The sequence below is a fragment of the Rhamphochromis sp. 'chilingali' genome (assembly GCF_963969265.1).
Source record: "Rhamphochromis sp. 'chilingali' genome assembly, chromosome: 16".
In the NCBI taxonomy this organism is placed as follows: Eukaryota; Metazoa; Chordata; class Actinopteri; order Cichliformes; family Cichlidae; genus Rhamphochromis; species Rhamphochromis sp. 'chilingali'.
In genome coordinates this window covers 28,886,541-28,906,855 of record NC_137943.1, presented here as the reverse complement: position 1 = coordinate 28,906,855, position 20,315 = coordinate 28,886,541, and the positions used below count along the sequence as shown (strand labels likewise).

Below are 20,315 nucleotides of genomic sequence, written 5' to 3'. Positions count from 1 at the left end.
AACTTGGACTGAACATATAGAACAGCATCCACTCTTCGTCTACTGTTAATGTAGACACAGTAGTTCGGCGCTAGCTTTTAAGTAGTATTGACCTTTCCAGATTATGTAGCGAATCATCAAATCAATACTTGCTTAAACTTTTATTTATTTTTGTTATTTTATTTATATATATATATATATGGTTTAAACGGGTGGGTTTATGTTTTCGAACCTTCAAGTTTAAATGTGCAGTGTAAACAAACTGACCTCAATTTACTTGGAAATGTCTTGAAAACAATCTGTTCTTCATACTCAACACAAAAATAAAATACATGGTCAAGAAAAAATGTCCACTCACAACACAAACATGAGGTCATGATGTCAAAGAGAGAGGATGACTATTATATATTATCATCAGGGTCAAAAAGCTTCAGCTGTTTGAGTATCTAAATCCCAGCCATGTGCTTCTCAAACCTTCGGTTTACGAGATGTAGCCAACCAGAAGAGAGCTGACTTAAAGAAAGTGGAGTGAAAAACAGAGAGAGAAAGAACTAAGGAGCTGAACCAAGGCCATTATAAGGTGAATAGAGTGAACTGTGAACCCTGCAAAGCTACTTTAGCAGAGCCTTAAATAAAACCATGAAGCTAGAAACTATGTTCAGCTTAAACTCACTGTGCTTTTAAAAGCAAATATAAATTAAGTGCATTTCCTGATATACATTTATATACATATTTATACATATACATCATTAGCCATAAATATTATAATATAGGGCAATGACCTTATTATGTTTCTGAGATGGTTTGATAGTTTGTGCCATTTACACAAAATGAAGCTGGAATGACCTGAAGTGAAGTGAAATTAATGATCTATAACTGATAGGAATTCACCATGAGACCACTCCATGCCTTTAGGTCCAGTGAGCCAGTTAAACACTGCATTATAGCTAGCGAAGGGGCCAATAATTGTGTGGCAGAAAAGTTAAGCAGCAGCATCCAACGACAAAATGACAGAGCAATTAGGAAACCTCGGTGTAATTAAGCTCAACAATGCGCCCAAATGCTCCCTCCGAAGTCTTTTTACAAGGTCAACGACAGTGCAGAGTAATTGGTGGAGTGTAATGAGAAAATAAATGTACAACTAGAGCAATCAGTCCAAGGATACAACACATACTCCCCAAATCAGATGCAGAGGCAGAAATAGAAACAACCTGATAACTGCTGGGAAGACACAATGAAACTGCAGTTTAGTTTAAATGCTGTTTTTTTTACTGAGATTGAGTCCATATAGGTTGGCCTGCCACAGTTCCTGCTGAAGCCTCACTAATCATCATCGTCATGTATCCCAGATAAGAAACCACTGAACTTTGGTGGCTGTAGCTCAGGTGGCAGAGCAGGTCAGCCACTAATCAGAAGGTCGGTGGTTCGATCCCAGGCTGCATGCCAAATATCCTTGGGCAAGATACTAACCCCGTGTTTGCCTACTGGTGGTGGTCAGAGGGCCCGGTGGCGCCAGTGTCCGGCCGCCTCGCCTCTGTCAGTGCGCCCCAGGGCAGCTGTGGCTACAATGTAGCTTGCCATCACCAGTGTGTGAATGTGTGTGTGAATGGGTGAATGACTGAATGTAGTGTGAAGCGCTTTGGGGTCCTTAGGGACTAGAAAAGCGCTATACAAATGCAGGCCATTTACCATTTACCATTTTTTTCTTTGGAAAACAGGCCAACGTAACAGATTTGCTCTTAAAAAGGAAACTGCAACAGTTTTTAAAAAATGTTCTCTTTTTATGTTTCCTTTACTATTAACGGGAGAAAGCTGTCGTTTTTCAGTAAAGTAATAAATCATTTTCTCATCTGATGAGGTGGTTTCACAAGTTGATGTGGTCAAGGATTTTGAATATCAGCACAAAAACATCTTCTGTTTTGTAATCCTTCCATCACTCTGTGCATTTTTCCTAGCTCATTTTTCACACTCTGTTCACCACAGAGCTGTGTATCGACCTGCTTTTACACACATTCAAGAGGTGTGGTGAAGAGCGAGAAAGGGAAAAAAAAAAATATATATATATACCCTCAGATTCTTCTCCCCTCCTCCAGGCTACAGAGATGAGGCCACGAGTCCCAGTTTCCTCACAGAATCATGCCTCAACAGCACACCTCTTTATGGAGGAGGAGGAGAGTAAAGGCCAGGTATGAAGAAGAAAGAGTCAGGAAGAAAGATCCCTCTGGCTAAGTACAATCCTGTAGTCAGCCCGTAGCATGCCAAAACTCCTTTTAAAAATTACTTTGTGGGAGAAACTTGTGGAGAAAAACTAGACAGAAGGTGATTGTAGTGATTTGCTAAAGTAATTAAAACTTCTATAGAATAGTAATTAAGGTGAAATAGGCCTTCAGAATGTTATAATGTTAAAAAAAACAAAAACAAACAAAGATATCTTTGGTTTCTCTGACCGAACATGATGTAATAACAATGATCATGGAAGTAAATGAGGCTCTATCCTCAATTATCATTTATTGACACCGACTATTATACAATGATCATCTCATTATAAAAGAATACACTTTGCAAGCTTGGGTCCTTTTATGTACGTTGCTGTTAACAACCATCTAAACACTGATGCAAACAAAGCACCCTTGCCTAAAAAAGGCCGCATTAGCGGAGGACCCCACTACAGGTCAATGGCCCAACTAAACAACAGAAACTGCTCAGGAACAACTCAAGGAACATTATAAAGAGACCACACGACTGAGCTCGGCTTCAAAGTCCAGAGATCCAGTCTAAATTAACATTCAACCCATCTTGAAATTCAGAGGACTCAAAGGATCTGCTGGTTCAGGGCTAGGCTGGCTGCATGAGGGGGCCAAACGTAAACATTACTTTTAATGTTGCAGGTGACCAGTGTAGCACACATCTAGAGCATCCCCATAACAATATTTGTGCTGTTAGAAAACTAAAATATCGAGAAATCCTTTTATACATTGACCTCTTTGATTCCTAACAGGTAACTTTTTACTCACCTGTTAAAAACTAGGTTGAGCAAGGTGGCAAAACCCGGCAGTGACAGCTAACAAGCAAATAAGTCCACCAGATGCCATGTTGTGAAACTAGAGTTTGGGAATGCAAAGCAGGCTAAAGAAAAATAATATTTGATATTCAGAAAAGCTGCCCTGCTAGAATAACCGTAGGTATTATAGTGAAGTTGTGGTAGGAAATGACAAAAAAGGAGTGGAAAATTGCATTGCACAGGTGCTGTAAACCACTGTAGCTTGTCTTCAAAATCACTCCTGGCAGTTTTCCATCTACTCCGGGGAAGGGGTGAAGCAACGTGGAGAGAGAGAGGAGCAGCCTGCTGGCTGTGATTATTTCAATGACCATGCAAATTCTGCAAGGTCACTGTGATAGGCAAGCAGGGAGGCAGAGACATAAAAGGAGAGGGGGAAAAACATCTACAATTTTATAAGGAGCTTGTAGAAAACTGCACACTGGTATAAGTCAAACATGTTATAACACAACAAAAGTAAAGACGTGGTAATGAGCTAAGAAAAAAAGATTTTGTAAAGGAAAGCTATAGCAAGCTCCAAATCTATTACAAACTACCAAAGAATACTTTTTCTCCCCATATGAGAGATACTACAAATCTTAACATTTGTGGACAGTTTGTTTTGTTCTTAACATTAACAATGAATGAAATTCTAAGAACACTGCGGTGTAAGTTAGTTTTGTCCATGAACAATAAACGGTGGAATATCAGCTTCCTGCAATTGTGACTTCCTTTTGACAATCTTAACTTAAAAACATCTGACTGTGTTCTAGAAATCTGCACAATAAAGCAGTCGAAAGACAAAGTTTAACAACGAACTTCTTAGGTAGATGTTCAGCAGCATTGACCCTAATGTTTTGCAAGTCATGTCAAATTTTGGTCGTTTTGACTACCCCTCATCCTTTATGATTATAATGTAAAGTTACTGATAAGCTTGGGAAATATGCAAAATTTCAACAAAGCCAGATGGGGCAAAGAACATTTACTTGCAGATACTGCGTGTGAAACCTCTATGATAGGCTCTCAGTACAATCGAAAGGTGTTTGTATACAGCTACAGTAAGCAGAAAAGGGTTAGCTAATTTACAGCTGAGAGTTTGCTTACGCTTTGCCACATCAGTAGTTCACAATTCTTTGCTTTAAGAATGCACTGACATTTAAAAGGAGCAGTGGCAACAACGACAAGAACAACAGCTTAACTTTAATGTTTATTTTAGCAATCAGGCCATTTACTTCTTTGATTTCAGCTTGGTGTGAAAGTCTTTGCAGCTTGCAGCTATTGTTCATGGCCTTACTAATTTCCTATTCCCTGCCCTGAACCTCATTGTGAGCTTACCTCCTCACATGTGTGACAGCTATGATGCAGATGAAGATGATGATAACCGAGCTGATGGCAACTTGTTGAATGACACATTTTTTTTCATGCCTGAACACAATTTTTAATCCGTCTGTTTTCTCTCGTGTGTGGTTATTTGTCTTCATGTACAGGAGATGAACAATTTCCACAAGTAGGGATGGGTATCGAAACCCGGTTCTTGTTGAGAACCGGTTCCCACCGTTTCCATTCCTTGGAATTGTTTGCCATTTTGCAAACGATTCCCTTATCGATTCCAGTCGCCCCGAATTTAAAAAGAAGAATCGATAAAGAATCGAATCGTTAAACAGAATCGAAAATGGAATCGGAATCGTGAAAATCTTATCAATTCCCATCCCCAGTCACAAGAAAGTTGGAGGCTGGAGAGGTTGATGGTGAAGAAGTTAATCATTCTGCCTTTCACACCCAAGACCCAAGTTTGAGTCATATGCATCATACAGTGGGGCAAAAAAAGTATTTAGTCAGCCACCGATTGTGCAAGTTCCCCCACCTAAAATGATGACAGAGGTCAGTAATTTGCACCAGAGGTACACTTCAACTGTGAGAGACAGAATGTGAAAAAAAAAAAAATCCATGAATCCACATGGTAGGATTTGTAAAGAATTGATTCGTAAATCAGGGTGGAAAATAAGTATTTGGTCAATAACAAAAATACAACTCAATACTTTGTAACATAACCTTTGTTGGCAATAACAGAGGTCAAACGTTTACTATAGGTCTTTACCAGGTTTGCACACACAGTAGCTGGTATTTTGGCCCATTCCTCCATGCAGATCTTCTCGAGAGCAGTGATGTTTTGGGGCTGTCGCCGAGCAACACGGACTTTCAACTCCCGCCACAGATTTTCTATGGGGTTGAGGTCTGGAGACTGGCTAGGCCACTCCAGGACTTTCAAATGCTTCTTACGGAGCCACTCCTTTGTTGCCCGGGCAGTGTGTTTTGGATCATTGTCATGTTGGAAGACCCAGCCTCGTTTCATCTTCAAAGTTCTCACTGATGGAAGGAGGTTTTGGCTCAAAATCTCACGATACATGGCCCCATTCATTCTGTCCTTAACACGGATCAGTCGTCCTGTCCCCTTGGCAGAAAAACAGCCCCATAGCATGATGTTTCCACCCCCATGCTTCACAGTAGGTATGGTGTTCTTGGGATGCAACTCAGTATTCTTCTTCCTCCAAACACGACGAGTTGAGTTTATACCAAAAAGTTCTACTTTGGTTTCATCTGACCACATGACATTCTCCCAATCCTCTGCTGTATCATCCATGTGCTCTCTGGCAAACTTCAGACGGGCCTGGACATGCACTGGCTTCAGCAGCGGAACACGTCTGGCACTGCGGGATTTGATTCCCTGCCGTTGTAGTGTGTTACTGATGGTGACCTTTGTTACTTTGGTCCCAGCTCTCTGCAGGTCATTCACCAGGTCCCCCCGTGTGGTTCTGGGATCTTTGCTCACCGTTCTCATGATCATTTTGACCCCACGGGATGAGATCTTGCGTGGAGCCCCAGATCGAGGGAGATTATCAGTGGTCTTGTATGTCTTCCATTTTCTGATGATTGCTCCCACAGTTGATTTTTTCACACCAAGCTGCTTGCCTATTGTAGATTCACTCTTCCCAGTCTGGTGCAGGTCTACAATACTTTTCCTGGTGTCCTTCGAAAGCTCTTTGGTCTTGGCCATGGCGGAGTTTGGAGTCTGACTGTTTGAGGCTGTGGACAGGTGTCTTTTATACAGATGATGAGTTCAAACAGGTGCCATTCATACAGGTAACGAGTGGGGGACAGAAAAGCTTCTTACAGAAGACGTTACAGGTCTGTGAGAGCCAGAGATTTTCCTTGTTTGAGGTGACCAAATACTTATTTTCCACCCTAATTTACGAATAAATTCTTTACAAATCCTACCATGTGGATTCATGGATTTTTTTTTCACATTCTGTCTCTCACAGTTGAAGTGTACCTCTGGTGCAAATTACTGACCTCTGTCATCATTTTAGGTGGGGGAACTTGCACAATCGGTGGCTGACTAAATACTTTTTTGCCCCACTGTATTTTCACACATAATTTACTTTTAATACATTATCATTCTAAAATATGTTACACAGTTAGTTAGTGCCTAACCCCAATCACAGACCACGTCGGGTTCTTTAAAGCTCAGTTTTCTGGATTACCATGATGAATTGTCTCCACTTTGCAACAACTATCTAGTTGTCAATGTGGTGAGTAAAAACTACCTCATAACTGAATAGCCTTTGCTATTAGCCAGCCTTCAGCTACTGGTGCACTGCTACTGCCAAGTGTCATAGTAAACGTAGAACAACTAACCTGAAATTAACTGTCATGAAATCCTTATCCAGCTTTTTAAGTCAGGATTGGACTAATATCTGATGGAAATATCAGTGCGTCCTCAGTCTGAATCTCTTTCTCACATGTTTTGGGGATTTCTTCTGGGGGGGAAAGAAATGTCTTTGTTGTGCCCCTCAACTACAAGTCTGGGTAAAAATGAATCATATTTTTAGTAACATTTTTCTGTCTGCACACATTTTATCTCCAACCATGCAGGTAGTCAAAGCTGCAGAGATTTGCACAGTGGAAAGATTTAAGTGTCCCGCTCGACACTTCCCTGATGCACTTACTCTAATACAATGTGAAGTAGAGCAAGAACTACAAGAATCAGATTAAGCTTGCATTTTAATAACCACCTGAATACAGTGAGCCAAACCGTCAACAAAGACAAGCTTCTGTGAAGTCACAGATAAAAGGTTTGTGTATAGGAAAATCCAGTTGTCCTTGGCGAAAAACTCCTCCTCCTTATTCTACTCAGAATACCAGCACTGGTGCTGAACCTGTATTACAGGTCTTGAATGCAAATGAACAAAACTGTGGATCACGTCTCTGACTTCTCAAACAGTTAACCTGAGCAAGGCACAAAAACCTGCTGGCAAAACCAGTTTGACAAAAACAAAGGGGGTTCACTGGTTTTTCTCTGAGGGACACAACATTATACATACAATGGGTGCTTTGGTGTATTACATCTGCTTTGTACTTATTATTGAAGACAGGAAGAGCAAAAGCAGGAGGGAAGCGCATACAGGTCTCCCAGAATAATCTACTAATCTAATCTGAAATGGAATTACTGCAGGAGCCCAGTATAAACAGGAAGTTAAGGAGCTTTTATCCTGCAGGAGAAGAGCTGACAGTGTGCAGCCAGTTCCCCAGAATGACCCTAGTCATTCTGTGTGTGTTCATTTATGTTTTATTAAGCAAAATTAAACAGGACATCCCACATATAAAGCAAATTTCTTTACAAATTGTTTATTTAGAAATGTGCAAGCCGACATTCATGAAATTCAAGTTCAGAGCATATGTATAAAACTGTATACAACTTGTGTATAAACTGTGACTGCTGGAAGAGTTACCAACACACACCTAGCACAGTCATCTGAGCAGTCAGCCAGTCATGCAGTTGCCCTTCGTAGTTCTAACTTGTTCCTAGCTTCGAAGTGCAAGATAAAATCATTCAGGATTAATTAATCAATCTTTGGACTGCACTTTAATAATGAAACTTGCTGATGACAGCAGATAAGCCTGATTTCAAGAAAAGATCTCTGAATTTCAATTACTAATTCTGCAACTCTCAGACAACTATGCCTACGCTACAAGCTGCTAACTCAGCTACGCCGAGGCATTTCAGCAAATACTTGCCTAAACCTGTCATAGGTACATCAGGTAAATAAGGAGGCCTTGAGCTATGAAGAGTTGTTCGAACCTGTCGAAATTCAAGTACATGATAACTAGGAAGAGGCACAGAGTATTTTTCTTTACCGGCAGTCTGGCTATTATGATGAACTGATAAGCTAAAAGATGTCTGGCTATTATTAAGCTGCTATTCTTTAAACCACCCTTTCTTTGTCAACCTCAAACAGCCAAATTTTTAAATTTCTCCAAAAAACTATTCATCTTTTGGCAGATTTATTTTTATTTTAAGGTTTGAATGATCAGGTTTCATTTTAGTCAGACAGCATTTTTTCCATCAAACCTTCATACTGACGTGGTTAAACAGAGCATCGTCAGGCTGTGTTTCAGTTGACTGCCTAAAAAAGCATTCCCATCCTCAAGAAACATGCAGGCATGCTCTTTTTCCTTTTGCGGGGAAGAAATTATACTAGGTGCATGTCCCAACTTGTTTCATGAATTTGTCAAAGGTTTATATAACTACAAAATACAAAATAAGAACCCGATGCCACCAGCAATTTGCCATTTAAGTTCAAGCCAGGGTGACTGTAAGAAGACGGTTAACAATCAGCAGGGGCTCAACTGTGGAGCTTTGTGTAAGAGTTGAAAAAGAAACTCATTTGCCGAGAATACAGTGTCCCACTGACACATTAGAAACCCACTGTAGACTCTGAAGAGAAAGTACGTCTTTGTTGGTAAAGACTAAAGTCTGACTCCATTATCCGCATCTAAGCTTTAGCTGAAGAAACGCACTGTATATACAGCTACTGTATATGTGTGTTCTGTGAATAAGGAAATCTGGCAAAAAGTTATTATAAAAATTGCAATAAAGACATGAAATCTGGAAAAAAAAGAAGCCACAACTTCAAAAAAAACTGATAAATTGCAGAGGATGAAAAGGCCCTTAAACACATCTTATTGACAACTCCTGCACCTAGAGGCTTTCTTTCAGGGGGGTTTAAAAACAGGACAACGGCAGACGTTACCTAGTTATAGACCTGTGAATCGGCAACTAAATGCGTGTTGTTTAAGATTATAGGCAGGGATGTTGATTCTTTTGCCATTCTGGGCTATGAAATGATGCTGTGGTGAACTACAAACTCGATGTTATTAAAATAAATAAAATCATAAAACTTTATATTTCTGTATCAGTCTAATTGGTTTATCTTTAAAAAAAAAATTAACATTTCTTACAGTCACTTTATTTCTAGGACTTCTCCTAAATATAGCATGCAAGGGCTACATTTCCTCATAGACCCACGCTATATTAACCAGACTGAAGCTGGATGTATAGAACTATAAAATCATGTTCCCATGCTGCCAAGTTAATCATCTCTGACTCTGAGCTTTGCAGAGGGCAAAGTGCACACACAGGTGGTTCACTCTACTGGAAAGTCAGAAATTAATAGTGCAAGCAGTCCTCAGCCAAACAAGTACACATGGGTAGGGCCAAAAGCAAACCTTTATTTATATTGGACCAAGAGATTACATACCGTAGCGGCTCATTGTGGTTCGGTGGCTGCTCGGGTATACATGGTGGTTAGGAAATGACTGATCATCACATAAAGGAAAGGAAGTTTTAAAAGAACTGTCAAAGGTGTGTTCTGTCTTACTGTACACTTTGCTTTACTGAAGCCTCCCCTCACAGAGATAGAGAATCATTTATGTATAGTTTCAATAAATACTATTATGATGCCAACGTGAGAAGGCACGAAAGTTTAATCATCCTTTTGCTTAGTTGGGTATATCCCTAATTAGGAACTGTGCCATGTTAACATAATAATCTGATGTTGCAGTTGTGGAAGAGGTATACAGTTTCATGTGGCCAGGCAACCAGAACCCACCCACTGGCAAGTCCACTGGATAGATCTGCAGAGTGTGAAAGCTGCAGTGCAAGCTTTTAGTTTCTCATTTATTCTTCATAAAATACACTGCTATTCTAGGTGCAATGATGCCAGCATGACTACACGTGAGTGAAAACGTGAAAGTAGAAAAATAGTGTGGATCACAAATATTACTGCTTGTCAAAACTCTACATGTGAAAATGTGAATGTTAAAGATTTTTTTCTCACCTCAGGCTCTCCATCATCTTTGTTTTTAAATGGATGTTGCATTAAATGTGAAAATTGTAAAATTTTCTGAAAGTCCATCTTTAAACCTAGTAAAGGAGACATTTTAGAGAGGTATTTATTTTCATATAGGTAAATATGTTGTAGTATTTGTGGTCTGAGAATTCATTTAATGCATGTTACAGTTACAAGGGGAAAAAATAAATAAATCTTAGCTGCTGATTGTAGCGTCTTGCATGCATGTTGTATTAAAGGTTTAGGGCAAAAAAACCAAAAACAACCCAAATCACCCACTACTCATGACAATCAATAAATGGCCAAAAATTATTATTTAAAAACATAAGATTAATAACTTTCTTACTAAGCATTGTTTGTTAAACTATCATTCTAAAATACAGCGCATCTATAATTGAATTACATGTCACAGGATACTCTGCCCTGTCTGCCACCCTCCTCCCTGTCCTCTCTGCCATCATCACTGCTGCCCCGAGCTCGTCTCACAAGCCAGCTGTCCAAACAAATGTTACGTAGCTGGCGCTTATGTAATGAAGCATACCAAGTGCTTAGTGCATCCTCTTAGCTATCCTGTCCCATGGCACCATCAGTTCCAACATCTCAGGATAAGACTGAACCTCCCCTGTGTCCCTTCCGGCTACTGAGTTTACTGGATCAGTGGGAGTAAAAAGCAGCTAGATTTTCACTAATCAATGGTATGGATTACTGTGAACACTCACACTGAGAGAATGGATAATAAACACAAATCTGCCCAAAGCTTGTGAGCTAAAGCTGCAAGATCACCTGCTTTGTGAATGGAAAGAAAAACAGAGCTGTGAATGAGAATGTATGATTATGCATATAACTGTAAGAAAATAAATCCTTGCATAAACAAGATAAAACTAAATAAATAACTAAATCACTATATACAGCAGCATGACTGATGACATTCAAAACAGGCAGCACTTCGCTTAAAGACAATTTACTCTTTGCAACAGACTCTGTAAATGCAGCAGTGCCTGCTGGCATGTGTGCTTCCTGCAACCCAAACAGCTTGATGCTTTATCAAGAGTTTCATTGCGCTAGTAATATGTGCGAGCATTAATCACTGCGCAACACATTACTTTGGTACAACAGAGTATAACACACTGCAGGCTATGCTGACTAGGCAAAAAATGTGCATGTAGTTTTACAAAAATTCTCTATTCAAGAGCATCCCCCTGCCAGTGTATGCACACATAAAGCGGCTGTCTTACCCTCTCATTCTCATCTGGGTACATACTGTCCTGTAGCTGAGTTGCCGCTGCAGAAGAATAAGTGTTGTAGCCGGCGTTGCTGATGAGAACAGTGATGGTGCAGAGAAAAGCAGCCGCCCCTGCCTATTCACCAACTCTCTGACTGACATGTCACTGTGGCAAACCAGATAATGTCACTCTGTGAGCACATACACAAACTCCAATTCACTCACACATCCTTACATAAAAAGACAGGGAGGGAGGGACAGAGAGAGAGAGAGAGCACACACACACACACACACACAGCTTAGTGATGCTCGCTCTCCCTGCGCTTCCACGACACACGCCGCTTGACCTGCCCTCCCATAATGCCGCTCTGCACAACACAGGACATCGCAGCTGACATAATAACCAAACACACAAAGAAACACATACATATCCAAATGAAGCTCCCAGAGGGATTAAGAAAAGCTCCATGAAGTGCGTGCACACAAACACACACACACACACACACACACTCTCTCTCTCTCTGTCTTCTGTTTCATCTGTCTCTCTAATCAAAGAAATACAGAGAATAGCAATGGTTTACATTGGATTATCCCTGAAAGTCAGTATCAAGGAGAGTATTTATACTTCGGGAGAGTTGCATTTCTACAGTGTCTAACTTCAGTCATTCATTGCTCATCAGTCTACAGTATGATGTGGCAGAGAGCAGCTCTTGTACTAAGAAAAGCCTGATTTTGCATCAATGTGGAAGCTGCAAATACTCGCATCTTGGCTGTGAAATGTAACACAACTCCTACAATTTTGATCAAATTCTTGTTACACAACTTTCCTAAACTAGACATCTGACTTTGTGAGAACTGTGGATGCACCAGTCTTTAATGCTGAGGTGACATGTCACCAGTATCGACTCCGGCTATGACTCTACACAATCACAGTATCATTTTTCAATGAAAAGGGACTTATGTTATCATCCATAAAACTTTAGAATAGGTGAAGGTTTTTAGTGCATCAGATTGGATACTGATGAGGCTTAAAATTAGGAACACAGCTTCTTTGACTGATAGGGGCTAACACAGGCCAATGCAGCTAACTGCAGCCAAGTCTCTGAATAACTGAGCTGGACCTCTTATGATGCTGGTCCCTTTTGGAGCATTTTAATTAAATTCTATAACAAACACTAGAACACAATGTGCTCCAGGTTTGATGAGTGAAATTCTACTGTACTTAGCACTAATTATTAGTTATCTATGTCCTAATGATGCAACCATCAGAGTTTATGAAGGTTTATGAATGCCTTCTCCTCCAAAAAAACCAGCAAAATTCACCCTCTAAAAGTCTCATAGCCAAGTAGCTCTCTCTGAAATCACTGGCTGTTAAAGACCCTTTGCAAATTATTCTAAATTAATGAGCTTGACAGCTTTATGGCAATATTGGATTTAAGTCACAAAATTTGTGAGTAAAAAAGTAATGATTTTTCAGTCTTCTTCTAATGTGTATAGGGATTTTTATAGAAAGAAGAAAAGAAAAAAACTTATACTGGAAATGCATTTTAAATTACTCAATGGCCTTACTGGAACCCTTTTTATGTTTCAAGTCGCAGGTTAAAGTTATTACTTTTAAATGTTTTAAATGTTAGTGAGAGGTAAGACTGCAGTGTATCAACATAAAAAGGTAAGTGGAAGCGGCCAAATCAGAGCTTTGAAGAGGCCCAGGTGAATCTGACTGAAGGCAAAGGTAACAGGATAGAAGAGTGTTAAAAAAAACCAGACAGAGACATAAATTAAGTGTGTAAAATCTGGCCTCGCCGTTGCTCTGTTACACAACAACCAAACACACTGCAAAGGGTCAGCTGCCAGACTGCCTGAAACTCTGTGGGTTTGTGTGTGTCCCAGGCTGAGAAGAGTACTATAAAGTCCTCAGGGCTGGTTCATAGCATCGGTGATGAGCATCCAAACTGACATCACAGCTATCTGCAGACTTAACCTTCTTTTTCTTCAGATGATCTGCTGTTTACTGGCTGAGAGTTTCCTGAAAGGCCACATCTGTGAAGTCATATTGAGGTTTGACTCCCATTAGAAATTAGTATCCTCAAGAAACACAGGGCAATAATTGCACCAAAGACACCTTTTTCATTAAATCATGCAAGCTAGGACTAGGACTAGTAATTTGGTGGGGAAAATGAGGTATAAGTTTCCTCTGTATGTATTTTTATGCATGCTGTATACTAAAAGCCCCTTTTTAGCTAAAAGCATGCAAGTGGCAGAGGTAGGTTTAGCCTCTCTAAACTGTGACAGGCAATGGACGATTCAATAAAACCCTCAGTTAATTGTTAATAAAAGAAGTATTATTGGTTGAAGCCATACTAAACAACCTGTCATTGAGCTACCAGTCATGTGGATGGCTGCATGGTGACCTAGATGTATGAGAAGTATGTTTCTGACAGAAGGTCAACTGTAATCCACTAACAATTTGGTAGGAAACATGATGGAGTATGATAAGGTTAAAAAAAAAGAAAGGAACATACAGCAGAGGTCAGGGGAAAAACGGTGGAAAGTAGGTAAAAATAGCAAGCTCTTTTTTTTCAGGGAACCTCTCTCTCAACTTTAGTTCAGTAAAGGTAAGCAGATGCTGTAATTCAAGAGCTGTAAATCAGCAGTGAAAGTTTTTAAAAAAAATATATAATTTATTATAAAAAAATTATTATTTTATTTATTATTTTAATCTGTTAATAGAAAAATATATTCTCCAGCAACTAATTCATGCTTTATTTAAAATCCTTACAAAGTAGAGCCCATTTTTTATTATGTTTCCATCTGGGGTCCTAACCCTGAAAACATTTGGGAACTGAAAGACTTTGGATCCTCCTGCCAACATTTGATATAATAAGCTTTTTTAATAAGGCAGAGAAAGAGATTTAACAGTAGTGCAGATGGCCTGGCTCCTATTAACAGATCTCTCAGACGCTGTGTGTGTGTGTGTGTGTACAAATTTGTCTGTTTGAATGTGTCTTTGCATAACTGAACAGAAACAGGAGTCCATGCTAATGAGAGTGCATAGACTGTGTGTGTGTGTTTCTGCTTGCGTAAGTGTGCGGAGAATTACTAAAATACTTGTTTCATGTGCTAAAGATGCACATCAATGTTCAACCACGTCATGTAGAAACAAGGTGTGACGGTGTAAAGACACACACTTGCCATCTCAACTTCCTGCCACACTAAGTAATCAAAGAAATGAGGAAGTCCTCCAATCAATCATCCTGCTGAGAGTCATTACAGGTTTTTAGTTGATTACAGCTGCCATTTAAGAACGATGGGAGTCTGCAGGGTTGAGTGGGTGTAATTGACTGTGACAATCAGAGGAGGGGGTACTGAAAGCTGGTAACTCTTAAATGTTACTTTTAAAAAGTGAGACAGCAAAAGAACAGCTGATTTACATAATTTTAAGACCTTCAGCAGAGTTTCTAGATTAAAGACACCATAAAAAGTTGCTGAAAAGTATATATATATATTTTAAAAGAGGTTCTAGTTTACATAAAGAGAAACACAAATGTTAAGAAGCACTAATGGAAACAAAACCCAGAGTTATAAATTAACTCCAAGACAATTGAACTAATTATTTGCATTTTATTAATGTTAACTGCTGGTCTTCAGATGTTACGCAGTCACCCAACCAACAGCCAGGCCTGCAGCAACACCCCTCTCTATTCTTCTGATAGAAAGTTGTAAACAAGCGAGATGGTAAGACAGACAGACGACAGCAACGCTAACCATTGTGGTTTTTCCGCTTTGATCAAGAAAATAACTGGCTGCATGTTATTGTGTAAGAATAAACTGGCAAATAATCCCTTAATTCAGACATTTCCAAAAAAATCTAACATTGACTGCTATACAAATGCCACAGATAACAGCAGCATTTAAAAATAATTCATTATCAAAGAATGTGATCAAATAACTAAAAGCTAATAACACAATAGCTAATAATAACACAGGCAATAACTGAGCTGCAATGTTTAACCACAATGTGTCAATGCGTCACAGTCTATACCACACACACTTGATGTCCACTGACACAAAACAACATTTTGACTTTCAGCACATCCCTTTTCCTGCATTACAAAACTGCTTCATTGGTGGTGTGCGATTAACTTAATTTTATTATCAGTTACAATTTTGGATTTCACTGATCGTTGAAATAATATTATCGAGATGAAACTACGATTCGATGGCATTCTATTTTGCCTTCGTTTGTTTTACTTCACTCTTAGTGCTGTACACATTTATTTAATTTGAGTTTGAAGCATTATAAATTCCTGGAAACCCATTCAGTAAATTTAAAAAAAGGTTTTCAAACTCTGCAATCATATTAAATAATCATTACTTCAATATTCAGCAAAATAACTGGAAAAATGAGTTCTGCCATAATCAAGGAGCTCTAGTAGTCACTCTTATCTACTTGAGCTGCTACAAATACAGGATACAAATTAACACCCCTCACTGTCTTTTCACTAGAGAAGATGTCAGGGTGACCAGGCTGGACTAAAAAATGCTTTTAATATAGTAGACATATAGTATGTGCTTCAGTTTTTCCCCCACATGCTGACCGACGATCAAGATCCCGACGGAAGGTGGATGATGAAAGGCAACGGATGAGAGTGCAGTAAAGCAGCAAATTAAAAACACAGCAAGATCTGACAGCCATTATATTCAGTGGCAGGAGGGAAGCATCTCCTTCAGCGAATACAATGACCAATCCAGTGTTGCTAGAGGTTTTAACTGTATGCATGGAAGTACCGAGTGATATCTCAGCTGGAAACTGCGAGAAGGAATGGAATACTAATGCAGTGACAGGTCAGCGATGTTTTGCAAACATACCTGCATTGTTTCTCTTACTGCTCTAATAGTATTGCAGTACGTCACCTTTCAACTATGAGTTTCCGCTTTGGATGCAGTTGCTAGTGTAATATAAGGCAGTATGAGAATAGTTCTTTACCCTTGATTCTCTGAGATTAACTGAAAAAAGTTATTTTTTAACCAAACTAACAGTCAACCTTCTAGCCTCTGCTAACAAATGACATAAAGTGTAGGAAATGTTTATCTTGCAGTAATCAAACTGTGGCTTTGGAAAATGTTAGACACATAAAAGGCATATATGTAACTTCATCTCTCCCCCAACAAAGCATGCCTTTACTGTAAAGCACTTTAGAGAGATGTTTAATTAAAATTGGATGGTGCAACACAGCTAATAAGCTATTACAACAAAGGTCTGCACAGCCAAGGCAAATTGCTTTTGCACAACATCACACATTTATGTCATAGAAAATTTGCCTGGATTTCTTTCTCACTACTGAATTTCTCAAGCTTGCAAAATGTCGTTGTGATTCACTAGTCTTGGAGCAAACGCTCAAGTGACAGCTAGAGGAGTAAACTCTTCTTCTTGCAGATGAATGCATCTCTGAATACATCTGTACTATTTTGGACAGACAACATTCCCAAACTTCATTAAAAAAAAACGTCCCTGCTGTCTGAGATAATGATGAACAGATGAAGTAATGATGAAATACTGCCAGTAGTTTAAAGGAGGACATGTGACAAAAGTAGTGACAAAGTGGGCCTTGGTGTCAGGTCGAGTACAGCAGATAAGTGTTTGGCACACTAACTACAACCTACTCAAGTAGCTTGTCAAAAGCTGGATGAACTGGGAATAAGAAACAGGACCTGGCAGCAGGACACAAACACACAGCTCTCCTTCCTGCATTCAGACTGCGGCTTTGGCTTTATATCCATTACTTCTTTCTTTATACTTTAAATTAAAGGCTGCAGGGAAGCAAAAAGGCGAATGGGCCCAGTACACTCTTCATCAATGAGTGAACGACACTACACGCCTGCAGGCGCAAGCCATACTTTGGTGTCATTGCGGTCAGTCATGCACCTCTTGATTTTTGTAACCTTACTTTTATGCTGCCGCGGCACTGCCAGGTTCAAGATACGAGTATGTGATCGTGTTGGGTTTTACTGTAACTGTAATGGTATATCAGTGCAGAAGATCAGAGAGTCAAATTATACAGAGAAAGATAACAGTTCTGAAAACCTCCTTACCTCCTGGAAAATGACTTTAATTCAGGTTTTGACTTCTTCTCTTCCTCCTATACCTGCTGATTTAGGCCAGTTTTGATTATGGCAATGCCACTGTTTACAAGCAACAACATGAGGGCTCTGCTTGTTTTAGGAAGTCCTAACTCAACCCAGAGTTTGTGTCACCAGCACCCTGCTGCCAGGACTGAGGAAAAAACAAACAAAACAAACCCACTAACACTGGATGAGTTTCACATCACCGGATTTATGTAGGAAGCGTCCACCTTCTGGCTTTCATGAGCTTTGCAGGCCTGAAGAATAGTCAATCACTGAATCATTACTATGTTATGGGTTGATAGATCACATTGATGACACTGGTTCTGGTCCCTTATGAAAAGCCTACAATCACAGGAAGACACTACACCACAGAGCGAATCCAGATTTTCAGAGATAACACATCCTTATCAAGCAGCGGCAGTAAGTGAAGAACACCAGATCACATCTTTTCCTTCCAGTAGCGGGACGCCTCAGGCCACTTCTCTTGCCCTACATATTTTGGAAATATCGCTTTTGCATGTGCATGTGTCTTCAGAGCTTAACAGGGGAGCACATGATGAGTTAGGGGGGTCTGATCGCTACCACAGTGGTGGAAAGTTCTCAGGAGACATTCATCATGTCGTCACCTATAAAGCTGCCACTGCTGTTATGGTCACAACATACACGATACAATTTCCTCCTCGAGTGTCAGTTTCTGTTGTGCAAAGGTCTGTTCTCATAAGGAAGATATTTCAGGAATGATGCTGATGCAGTTTGCACAACAGTGGATACACTTTTTAATCTTGATTCTCACAACGAGCAAAAAGCCACCCTGAGCCTGCTTCTACTGGGAATGTTTTTCTATGAAAAGGAAGTTCTTTCTCCCTGCCAACACCAACTGCTATGAGACTGTCAATTGCAGCATAAAGTACATAGCAAGACGGCCAATGTTGTGAAAATCACTGAGACTGAGTTGTTGTATTTGCCCTAAGAAAGAGAAAATCACAGAGTTTACTGGCACACAAAGCCAGACTGGTTGTATACATAACCAAAATCAAGCTTGACTGCTTTGACCTTTGTCCTTCCATTTAAATACACACAGACACAATAACCAAGGAAGGAGATCTATTGAGAACTGGGCTGCATTCAGAAAATACATGGACTTGTAAAAAAGGACTTTCCTTCAGATAACCTTTTTACGCACAACATACTGAAACAATGCTTACGTCAGTGCGTGATGCATCATACTGAGATCCAAACCTATGAAACTACAGTTGACAGATTAACTAGATGACCTGTTGTAAAACAAATAAGTCATTTAGAAGACGTGACGTGTCAATGACAAAAAATCCTACAATTGTCATTTTATTATCACAGGGAAGGTAAAGACAGTGTCTTTATTACTCAATACACGATCAAATGTGTTGCTCACGGGTTCAAGCCGAAACATGTCAGTTTCTTTCAGTGTTTTTATTGTACTTCTAATGATGGTGCTAATGAAGGAGCTGACTTTTGTGTATGTATAGTGCAAATAATAACTTAGAAATGGAAAATAAGAACAGGAAGAGAAGTTCAGCTGAACTCTGTTCATGGAACAGGAGATGTGTGTCTTTTAACTGGATATACCTGCAGTGCACGTTCAGCATAAAGGTGTGCGTACGGCAAAAAAAAATAAAAAATACTATGAGTTTCCGCTTTGGATGCAGTGGCTAGTGTAATATAAGGCAGTATGAGAATAGTTCTTTACCCTTGATTCTCTGAGATTAACTGAAAAAAGTTATTTTTTAACCAAACTAACAGTCAACCTTCTAGCCTCTGCTAACAAATGACATAAAGTGTAGGAAATGTTTATCTTGTAGTAATCAAACTGTGGCTTTGGAAAATGTTAGACACATAAAAGGCAAAAAAAAAAAAAGAGGGCAAAATTTTCTTTTGGGACTTGGTTTCGTCTTTAATTTTTGAAGCTATCAGAACACATTAAAGGTTTTGAACAAGTTTAAGTAATCCAGGACAGGTAAAGATTATTAGGTTATCCAAAATAAAGTTTAGAGGCAAAAATCAGCTGACACTGAACAAATTAATGTTAATGTTAGTCATTTGGGCATACCAACAGTTTAAAACTAAAACACTTTATGACCCATTTCTGTTTAACAGAATACTGGTCTGATTTTTTATCTGAAAACCGAATCTCTGTGCTGCACATGAATCATTTAGGCATTTAAACTTTCTGCGACCACAAGTCCACTCGGGTCAGAGTGATGTAAATTCATCACACTTTGGATAGTGACCAAGAAGGTCTGTGACAACGTCCAAGTGCCAGCCAGTTTTTTGTTATCATGTGACGTTGCACTGCAGTGCACCAATACACGTTGCTTTGTTTTTGTGCTTGAAGTGGAAAATAACAGGAATGCCTACTTAGCCATTATGTCGCCAGCTGCCCGTGTCTATGTCCACAACAGAGTATAAACGAGGGCTCAGATACTGCTCTGTAGCAGGGTGTGGCAGGTTCAGGTTCCCTTTTCAAGTTCTTCATAACACTTTATGAAGAAAGTAGGATAATTGATATACTAGCAAACCTAATAGCATCTGCTCAGAAATAGTCTGCATATATTAAACACTTGATGTGAAAAGTTTCACAAACACCTAAAATAACAAAAATAGTTGCTACATTCGTTCTAAGGCCGTAATCAAGGAACAAGAAACAAAAGTTGCTCTGGATCTGATATATCCAATATGTGAGTATTGGCTATAATTTAATAAAAGTGAAACAAAAGTCCTATTC

The 20,315-nt window shown here is 39.4% G+C and overlaps 1 protein-coding gene across 7 annotated transcripts in view; it reads right to left on the bottom strand.

The window, feature by feature from the left end:
* The window catches only part of LOC308383338 (rho GTPase-activating protein 12-like), a 61,883-nt gene that overhangs the window by 28,929 nt on the left and 12,639 nt on the right, over window positions 1–20,315 (bottom strand). The window lies entirely within an intron of this gene.